Source organism: Bufo gargarizans, chromosome 3 (assembly GCF_014858855.1).
Source record: "Bufo gargarizans isolate SCDJY-AF-19 chromosome 3, ASM1485885v1, whole genome shotgun sequence".
Classification (NCBI taxonomy): domain Eukaryota; kingdom Metazoa; phylum Chordata; class Amphibia; order Anura; family Bufonidae; genus Bufo; species Bufo gargarizans.
Window position 1 is genome coordinate 609,901,607 of NC_058082.1, and position 10,420 is coordinate 609,912,026.

A 10,420-nucleotide genomic window follows, 5' to 3' on the forward strand; every position below is an offset into this window, starting at 1 on the left:
CCAATGTAATAACAGGTCTTGCCATCAGGGGTCACCAGTGACAATCTTCACTACTGATGAGTGTGGAGAGTCTCACATTCATAGGCGTAACTACCAGGAAGCAGACGTAGCAGTTGCTATTGGGCCCAAACTCAAACATTTGGTGCAGTTAGTAACGAAGTGTATGGAAAATGGCATGAAACATCGAACGTGGCCCCAAGGTTAGCTATGTTAAGATATTGTGCGTCCTGTGTGTATTATACCTACATGTGACATCATTATGGTTTTTTAATGAGGAAACAGGAACATGGTGCTGTTTTTTATGCTATTTCTGTGCTATGCAATGTTGTGTGCGTTACGCTTGTACTGTGAGATCAGGGTTTGTATAATACGTGCGTTGTAGCATCACCGTGTACAATATCTCTGTATTGTGACGTCAGTGTGTGCATTATCCCATCAGCTTTAAGTAGACCACTCATGAGCTTTGCTGATAAAAGTAGTCGTATAAAGTGGGGGCCTATACCAAGTTTTGCTAGGGGGCCCCATCATGGTTACTTGCTTTGCCCTTCTTGACATTTATGAATAGTGTTGAGCACGAATATTCGAATAGCGATTTTTTTTGCGAATATCGCCACTTTGAGAATTTGCAAATATTTTGAATATAGTGCTATATATTCGTTATATCGAATATTCAGCATTTTGCTCCATCTGAACACAAGATTTCTCTCTGCTTCTTGCTTGTGGGTCAATGAGAAGGAAGCAATGTCAAGTTCACAACAATACCTAGTGCGCCAATCAGTAATCTGTAGTCAGACCTGCTAAAATGTGAAGTTGCACGTAGTGCGAAAAAATATTCTAATCACTGCCGATTAGCGCAATCGCAAATATATTGGAGCACTTGACTCTATTTGCATATAAAGCTATTGTAATGTTCTGCCGTGCCAACTATTTTCTCCAGTCTCAGGAGAATCTCATGAAACTTCTAGCAGCTTGAAACATTTTGCCAAAGTGACCCAGACATGTATTTCATGTTACGAATTCACATTACGCGATTTTTACATTGCCGATTTTTCACATTCAATAAAATTATCTGACTTGGACACGTTCTTTTTGTTGTTTGAGACGGCCTGCCATCAGTACCAGTTGCCGGAGGACCAGTGGGTCAGATTCCTAATGCCACGTCTCAGGGGAAAAGCCCTTGAAATCTTCAGTTACCTGCTCAGCGAGACCATCCTGAGCTATGAGGACATCAAGCAGGCTCTGGTCCGTCAGAACAACTTGACCCCTGAGACATACCAGAAAAAGCTCAGAAGTTTGTAGCGGGGTCCTACCCAGAGCTGGGCCGAATACATGCGGGCCCTGCTGAGAGCGGTTGACAAATGGACCACGGGATTAAAAGGCTTGTGCCAGCAAGCGGGCGTGTCTTTCTCTGAAGGGAGGTCACATCATGCCATGTGTTTAGAGGGACCTGCTGCCATCACTGCTTCCCATGTGACCACAGCTAAGAACTCATCACAACCCAAAGGACCCCTATACCTGGTAAACTGACTTTTGTTCTGCTTAACCCTGTTTGTACCACACCATCTGTACTTGTAACCTCAAACCACTGTATATATTCTTTGTGTGTATAATGTTAATTCTAGTGAGCCCTTAAGGCGATTAAATATATAATTTAATCTTGTGCTGTCTTCTATCTCGATCACGATCACGAAACCCCACGTCCGTGTTCCGGCCTAGTTAGTCGCTACCGCGGGTTGGTTTTTACCCTGTATAATCCTGGTAGCAGAACGGGCTTATATCAAACAAGAAACTGGTGGCAGTATACCCGGGCTGAGAAAGCGCTGTTTCACTGGGGCAGTGAAAAGGCTCTCTCAGCTTGTTGCCTCTCTGTGCCCACGTGGACAGAAGGAGTCTGTGAACACTGTACCAACACTGTACCTTCAGGAGAGCATAACGTCACACCTTGGTAACCAGTGACCATACTGTATCTCGCTGGCTCTACATAGTTAACGTCCGACGTCAGTTGGAGTACGGTATTCATCACAGTCCCATGTTCATATGTGCCCGCATTGCTGAAAAAACTAATGTTTTAATATATGCAAATGAGCCTCTAGGAGCAACGGGGGTGTTGCTATTACACTTAGAGGCTCTGCTCTCTCTGCAACTGCCGCGTCTTCTGTACTTTGATTGACAGGGCCAGGTGTGATTATGCTTACACTGCCTGGTCCTCTCAAAGTAAAGAGGGTGTGACAGTTGCACAGAGAGCTGAGCCTCTAGGTGTAACGGCAACACCCCCCGTTGTTCCTAGAGGCTCATTTGAATATATTAATGCGGACACATATGAAAATGGGACCAACAGAGATGCCTTCAGCTGGCAAGCACACATGTAAACAGGTCAGCCAGTTTCATAGATAAAAGTCTGCTGACAGATGCCCTTTGAGGAGACAACACCCTCAATAACGTGGACCTGACATGAAACTGTGACTGCCCTTTTGGGCTCCTCTGCTGTAACAGACTGCCAGAAGGTTTTAACACGAGTGTGTAACCATCCTTGTGACTAGCTACTTACATACTCAACGATCCCCCGGTGTCACGGCTGAGGATGGGGAAAACTCTCAGCCGTGCGGTATCAGAAGGCGGATGGTCAATGCCAGGCCAGGACACGAATCAGGGAGCAGGTCACCTCCTACACATCCCTAATTCTGACCCTGTCTCCTATCCGTATGAGCCGACCCTGATGGTAGGAGGGCTCATACTCCGGAACCTAATATTCCTGCTAGCCCTCAGGGTGGCCCTGGACTAGGAGCAGGGTAAGACGACCTGTTCCTCCTAGACACGGAGGGACAGGAGTCTCACTGGCCAAGCTACATAGAAAGGGGGAACATGAACAGACATATGGCAATGACAGGTAAGTGAGACTAGTACCACACTTACCTGCCACAGACACACAACCTGGAACCCACGTGCAAGTGCTGCTGTCCACAACAACACAAAGGACACCGCACACACCAGACATCACACGGGAACCCAGGAAACCCTATTCTGCAATAAATAAAGACCAAACAAACATCTTCTAAACACCATACATAAACCTATGACCACAAGGGTGGCCCCCACTGGCAGATGGAATACACAGGAGGCTGCTCCAGCTAGCCATGGCTGAAGTACCCCTCAGACTAAAGATATTCACTGAGGCTTTATAGGCCCAAGTAGCCACACCCACACAGATACACCCAGTGTTCACACACACACAAAAGAGATTTAACCCTTCCAAAACCAGGCAAGGGAAGACGGCCACTTAAAGGGGAAGTACACACATAAACATACACTTCACCTGTTGCTGCGGGCAATGGCATGTGTGGCAACCATGTCCTGGGGATCAGCCATAGGGCTGAGACACTGCCTCCACATGCACACAACACCCCACATTGCCACGGGCAGCCAAGTGAAGGAAAGTGTCACAAAACACACCATAGGCCGTGACACCCGGCCATGCCATTTGGAGGATATCCCGTTCTCCGATTCCTGCTGAAGCCAGTGGTTGGCTACAGGGGTCACGTCTCTGTGCTGGGATGTGATTGCTGCAGCAGGCAGTTAAGAAAAGTGGGAAACCAGGGCTCCTTGGAACGAGATCAGTGAGGGATTGTTGAGGCGAGCCTATCTTATTTGTTTGCTCCTAGCTGAGATTAAAAATGATAATTTTATTACCTCAAAAACTCCTTTTACATTGAGAAATCTTCCTTAATATACAGTACTAACCACATGCCCCATATGGTCATTATTTCCGATGGGTGTACTGCCATTCCTTCACATTAGGAAATAGGAGATATCCTACCAATGCTTAAAATAAGAGGTTTGTGAAAATACCAAAAAGGGAGCAGCACCACGTCTGTCCATAGACTGTGCTTGAATGGGAATAATCTACAATATCATATACAGCCCCTGGACAGAAGAGAGGTAAGCATTTTTTCATCCTGCTTTGTCTTCCATGCCTTTAGAAATACATTGCAGCTGGAAATCCTATTATATTTTGTAAGCTGCTGTGATTTGGCTTCTGGATGTAAGTGAAGGAAGTCAAAAGAGGAACCGTGCTGCGGCCAGGGCATGTGCGAAAGAAGACTCCACCAGAACAATGCCATGTAATGGCGCCTCAGACAATCTACGGTGAGAATCAAACCCTTGCGAGCCACAAGTCAAACACTGGTCTTTCATATAACATTATGCAAGTCAACAGCAAAGCAGAACATCTATAGATATTATCTGACCACCCATCATTCTGGATCATGTATATTTGGGGACACAGCTGAATGAGGCTTTGTTTCTTTCTCTTCTTGGGGGGGGGGGGGGGCATGGGGTACTTTCTATTCATAAAATTAAGAGGTATGGGTAAATTTGCATACTACTTATACCTAGTACTTTTCATTCTTTTTCCCTTTTTATCAAATATATTTTTTTAAACAGAATGTGACAGAAGCTCAGAGATGGAAAGGGGTTAAAAGAGACCACTACTGGGGTTGTACCTCAGACATTAGGGGCATATCGCTAGGTTATGCCACCAATGTTTGATAGGTGGGGGTCCCACCTCTGGGACCCGCAGCTATACTTAGAACGGAGCCAGCAAAGTCCCAGAGAGCACACCACCCTCCACTCATTCCTATGGAGTGCCAAAAAAAGGCAAGTGGCGCACTTGTCTATTTTTAGAAGTCCCACTGAAATTAATAGGAGGAGCACAATGCAAGCGCGGCCACCACTTGATTCACTTCTATGGGGGCTGAAGGAAATAGCGGAGTCAGCGGCGCTCCCATAGGAATGAATGGAGGGAGGCCACGGTGTACCCTCTGGGACGTTGCTGGCTCGATCTCAGTATAGGTGCGGTGCGGGTCCCAGAGGTGGGACTCCCACCTATTAGACATTGGGGGCATATCCTAGCCATATCTTTAAGGGCCAGTTCACACAGAGATTTTGGCGCGTTTCTGCCTCAAAACCGGCCTCAAAACAGCTCCTCAGTCTTTTCAATGAGAAGCTGCACTTGCAGTTTTTTCCCCCACACACAAAAAAGAAGCAGCATGCCCAACCTTGGGGCAGTATCCACGCTGAATCTCCAACTGAAATCAATGTGAAGCATCAGAAAACAGCTCCATACGTGTCCGTGCGTTTATTTGTGCATTTTCTGCTTAGTTTCTGGCGCAAATCTGTGGCAACAACTATAAACTGAAAATGCAGTTTTCTATTGAAGTAAACACCCACTGGTTTAAAAAAATAAAAAATCAAGAAAAACTGATTCTGCGCAGATTTTTGTAGGCAGATTTTCAAAATGAACATACCCAAAGAGAAACTACCATCAATCCGGAGTGGTTGCTCTCTTCCAGAAAATGGCTGTGCTTGGTATTGCAGCCAGACCTTCTTTTTACAAGCAGTAAAGGTCCTTCCAACTTGAGTATGAAAAAATGGTTGACATACAGATGCACGGTATGGATCTTTTCTACAGCTTTTTTCCATTGATTGGTTCTGAACTGCATCCACTTTGTTCTGGATTTCACTATGAGCCTATATGCACACGACCCTATGAGTTTTGCGGTCCGCAAAAAAGGAAGACATCTTTATGCCATACGTTTTTTTTTTTCGGATCCATTGTAACAATGCTTAAAACGGACAAGACAGGTTATTTTTTTGCGGGGCTATGGAACGGACATACAGATGCGGACAGCACACAGTGTGCTGTCCGCATTTTTTGCGGACCCACTGAAATAAATGGGTCTGAATCCTCGCCGCAAAAAAACGGAACTGACATGGAAAAAAAAAATACATTCGTGTGCATGAGGCCTAAATTGTAAATTTTTCAAATCCTTTTGGTAAGCAACCTTTTTTTTTTTTTGCTGTTTTTGCTATATTGTAATGATGTAAAAAAAAAAAAATGGGAATACAGACATGTAAACTATGGGGGACATTTATTTTTTTATTAAATCTCTTTTTATTAAAAGGATAGTAGTACAAGACATTATACATAATGCAGGGCATAAAGACATTGCAGAATCCATAAAATATAGGTGTAGTTCATTCCAACCTTTATAACTTACAGCCTAAGACATAAATGATGAAGATAATCAAAGATACGATAGAACATTTGATGCTGTATCGGATATGCAAACAAATGAGCAACTCGAAACCCCCTGAAATGAATTAGACCTGCCATAGCTTTAGCATTTGCAACTACCAACCTTTGGGTTTATGGGTAACAGGGGAAGAGAAAATTAATAGAACTGGAAGTAACACAAACAACTGACACTTGTCTTGCATGTTATACCTGAACCTATATTGTAGCTGGGGGGGGGGAGTGGGGGGTTACTACTATTCAATGTGTCTGGGGGGGTCTCAAAACGCCCAAGGCTATACACACTTCGGCCAGTTAGGCATTTTGGCCCTAAACTCCGACCATGGTTTCCATCATTTCTCAAATTTGGAGTGTGATCTGTTTGCCCAACTTGCTAATTTCTCCATTGAATAGACTTGGTCAATTTTACTATACCAATCGTCTACCGCAGGGCTGGCCAACCTGCGGCTCTCCAGCTGTTGCAAAACTACAACTCCCAGCATGCCCAGTCTGCATACAGCTATCAGCCTACAGCAGGGAATGGTGGGAGTTGTAGTTTTACAACAGCAGGAGAGCCGCAGGTTGGCCAGCCCTGGTCTACCGGGAGGATAGGTATTTAGCCAATTAAGGGGTATTAACAGTCTTGCTGCTTGAATGATAATAATTGGAAGATTATACCTGGAAGGATGCCAATTTTTCGAGTGAAGCCAAAGCAGTACTGATTTAGAGGTCAGTTCAATGGAGGTACCACAAATTTCGTTAGTTTTGTGTTCCACCTGTTCCCAGAAAGTTCGTATAAGTGGGCAACGCCACATTATATGACCTAACGAACCACTACTTGCCTTGCATCTCCAGCATAAGTCATGTGAGGACAAACCCATCTTGAAAAGTTTCACAGGGTCATTATACCACCGGGTCATGGTCTTGTAGGAGTGTTCTTGTGTTGAGATACACCTAGAGAAACTATGTAAGTTTAGCATTATCTGAGCCGATTCCTGGGGAGTGAATGAATCACTGAGATCCGCTTCCCACGCTCTAATGAATGCAGGTGTGGTATCCCCCTGTTTGTTTAAAAGGTGATTATATAAAAAGGGACATACAATGTTTCGGGATCGTGTTCTGTAGTGCCAATTGTTCGAACCAGGTGGGAGAGGGGCTGGAGGGGTAAATGGAGGACAACGAAGTCCAGACATTCTGGAGCTCCCTTGTAGCCAGAAAGTTTCTTTCCCCGGTAAATTTAGCACAGAAGGGGGAAACATCTCCCGTTGCTTTTAACTCTTTCAATAAAGAGGCCATGGTGAATCCTGTCAAAAGTTTCCAGCACGGGGGGACGCTTGTCCTATCTGGGTTTGTCAAGAAAGGGACTACATCAGTTGGCAAGCTACTGGGTGGGTTCGCAAAGAGGTGCAGTTCTTTGTAGATTTTAGTGACATTGAGGTGCAGGCCTTTAGTTAGCCCCGTAGGAAAATCATGAGGGGTTATGACCCCCCTGAGACTTGCAAATTGTCTGTCTGAAAGCATGCACAGTTCAATATCCGAGCCTAGGTTACGGAATCTTGGGATACAAAGTTGGAGCTAATGCTTTAATTGAATAGCCTTGTAATAGTAAGCGATGCCAGGCAATCCAAAGCCCCCCTGTGAGCGGTTTATAATCAAACGGTCATATTTTATTCTTGGTTTCTTGTTTTTTCACAGGAATGAAGTGAAGACCTTTCTCACCTGCTGGAAAAAAAGACAGGGGGAGATGTATGGGGATCATCTGGAGAAGATATAGAAGTTTGGGAACAATGTATGATTGGAGATTTTTCCTGCCCATCCATGAAACCCATGGGATGTTTAGGGACCTCAACTGTTCCTGAATCTTCTTCAGTAGTGGTAAGTAATTGGTTTTATAAAGTGCAGAGGGGTCGTTAATAAGTTCTATACCTAAATATGTAAGAGAAGAATCCTGCCATTTAAAGGGATAGGAATTCTGTAATATGTTTTTCGTCTGGGGCGAGAGTCCCACTCCCATCACTACAGATTTAGTGTAATTTATTTTAGAGTTCAATAGTCTACCAAAGGTAGTGAACATTTCCATAACTTGCGGGAAGGCCTGTGTAGGGTTTGAGATCATAAGCATGAGAACGTCTGCAAATGCAGCACATTTATGCTCTACAATATAGGAAATGTCGCACTAAAAATGAGATAGGGATCCAAGAGAGGTGCTCCCACTAACAGACAGCACCCAGTCTGATAGAAATAAATATATAAAAGAATGGAAGTGGGGCACTCACTGAAAGTATAGGGATCTTTTATTGAGCAGCAGAATACAATAAGAGCACAAATAAGAATACAATATAGAAATACAATAAGATATCAGCAATATAATAAAAGAAGATAAAAATTGATGCTGACGATGATATATATGATGATAATATAAAACAGCAATAAAAAGAGATTAAATACAGCGATATTGATGCATTAATAAATAGGATCCCAATATATATTAAAGGATATAATAATAAATCCAGATATTAAATAATGGAAGTATTCAATAATTGAGCTCTGATGAGTGGTTAACCACTGAGGAAGGGGTCTGTTTTGTAAATCCCCGAAACGCGTTTGGTATCCCCCCCCCCACCAGGAGGAGTGGGTCTGCAAGTCCGAGGAAACCTGGAAGCCTTATTCCGTGGGCCAGAGAATATCGGAGTACATCGGTGTTACAACCACGTGTAACAAACATCTCCACTGGCGCCAAAATTTGAATCTGGATACTAACCCTTGAGACCGGAGCTGAATACCACACGCCGAGTCAAGGGAACATAATCCAATGCAAAGGAGCCTCGGGTAAGAACTTGCTTATCCCACCCCAAAGCGATCGCTCTATTCCAATACAGTGGGACGCCGGTGTGCGTATTAGCAGCTGAATTATTACCAAGTTAAACTTTACAGCTGCATACGCCTGGGACTTTGACTCTCCCTATATGAGAGACCTGCTATAAAGACTGGTCGTCGGAGTGGACTACCATATATGGAACTACTCATCAGAGCTCAATTATTGAATACTTCCATTATTTAATATCTGGATTTATTATTATATCCTTTAATATATATTGGGATCCTATTTATTAATGCATCAATATCGCTGTATTTAATCTCTTTTTATTGCTGTTTTATATTATCATCATATATATCATCGTCAGCATCAATTTTTATCTTCTTTTATTATATTGCTGATATCTTATTGTATTTCTATATTGTATTCTTATTTGTGCTCTTATTGTATTCTGCTGCTCAATAAAAGATCCCTATACTTTCAGTGAGTGCCCCACTTCCATTCTTTTATACATTTATGCTCTGTCTTCTGTATTTGAAGCCCTTTAATTTGGGTATTTTCCCTAAATGCTTGGAGAAGTGTTTCCATTACAATAATAAATAAGGACGGGGACAGGGGACAGCCCTGCCTCGTGCCATTGGAGATGGCAAACGGCTTGGATAGAATCCCATTTACCCTTACCCTGGCACTTGGGGTGCTATACAGAGACATTATTGCCTGGATGAATGAAGCGGGGACACCAAATCTATGCAGTGTATGTTGAGTATACAGCCAATCAACCCTGTCAAAGGCTTTTTCTGCATCTGTGCTTAAGAGTACTAAAGGGACTCCTTTCTCTCTGGCCCATTGGACAGCATTGATTAGCCTACTAGACTGGAAGTTCCCCTCCCACCCCAAGACAAAGCCAGCCTGTTCTTTATTAATTATCTTAGGGGTAATATAATGTTAAGCATAGAGGCCAAAATCTTAGCCCAAATTTTTATGTCCAGATTCAATAATGAGATTGGCCTATAGTTACTGCAATCTCTAGAATCTTTATTTTCCTTGGGTATGATAGTTATTGTAGCTTCTAGAGTCTGTTTGGGGGGAGTCTCTCCCATGGTCATTGAGCCACACCATTTTCTAAGATGAGGAAGGAGGGTGGGTAGGAACTTTTTATAATAGCCTATTGGCAAACCGTCAGGGCCTGGGGCTCTACCCTGGGGCATACTTCTAATGATCTTTTTAATTTCTTCTTCCGTGACTGGTTTTAAAAGTTGTTGACGATCGTCTATGCCGAGTGTGGGGAGTTTTAAGGCTTGTAAAAAATTATCAATGCGTTTTTCCTTTTCAGGGTTACTTGCACCCGTGGGGTCCCAAGTTATACAAGTTACTGTAGAAAGAGCGGAATTCATCCGCAATTTCTTGTGAAGACGAGACCATCCTTCCCCGATTCGTCTTAATGGAAGAGACGAAATGGGCTTCCTGTCTCTTTTTAATCAGGTGAGTCATAGGTTTGTTTCCTTTATTACCATGGATGTATTGTTTGAATT

The 10,420-nt window shown here is 43.5% G+C and overlaps 1 long non-coding RNA gene across 1 annotated transcript; it reads left to right on the forward strand.

Moving 5' to 3' along the window:
* The first annotated feature begins 69 nt into the window (after positions 1-69).
* LOC122930856 lies at positions 70-10,420 on the forward strand. The gene is made up of 3 exons (XR_006388181.1): positions 70-200; positions 7,766-7,945; positions 10,222-10,420. It is a non-coding gene; the product is annotated as an uncharacterized LOC122930856 (long non-coding RNA).